Raw genomic sequence first — 471 nt, 5'->3', positions numbered from 1 at the left:
TCCCCTCCGCTCCCTCTGCCCCGCGCGGCGTCTGCCGATTTGGATTCGTCGCTCGTCTCTCGCGTCGTCTGCCGATTTGGATTCGTCGCTCGCCTCTCGCCTCTCGCGTCGTCTGCTGATTTGGATTCGGCGATCTGCGTTTTGTTAGGTCGCGTCTCCTTTGTCGTCCTGGCGCCGCTTCTGCGCTCTGCTCCGTTCGTAGGGGCGTTGTCTGCTTCTGCGTTGTTTCGCATGGGTGTCGTCTGTTCGCAGGGGTGTTGTCTTCTGCGTCGCTGCGACTTTTGCTGAATTTGCGGGGTTTCCGCTTCTGCTCCCTGGACTTTTTGGATTCTGACTTTGCTCTTCTTTGCTCTGTTCACTGTTCTTAACGCCACACCTCCATCTATTGGGGATGGCTTCGAACAAATCGTATGTTGTTGTTCTTGTGGGTGTCAACGCTGCCTCAGGTACACCTAAGTCGTGCTCTTTCCC

At 56.3% G+C, this 471-nt stretch overlaps 1 protein-coding gene across 2 annotated transcripts in view; it reads left to right on the top strand.

Moving 5' to 3' along the window:
* Window positions 1–471, top strand: part of LOC110025404 (sacsin) — a 153,968-nt gene that overhangs the window by 104,119 nt on the left and 49,378 nt on the right. The window lies entirely within an intron of this gene.

This window comes from Phalaenopsis equestris, unplaced genomic scaffold (assembly GCF_001263595.1).
Source record: "Phalaenopsis equestris unplaced genomic scaffold, ASM126359v1 Scaffold000297, whole genome shotgun sequence".
In the NCBI taxonomy this organism is placed as follows: domain Eukaryota; kingdom Viridiplantae; phylum Streptophyta; class Magnoliopsida; order Asparagales; family Orchidaceae; genus Phalaenopsis; species Phalaenopsis equestris.
This window is presented reverse-complemented; position numbering and strand designations above follow the sequence as displayed.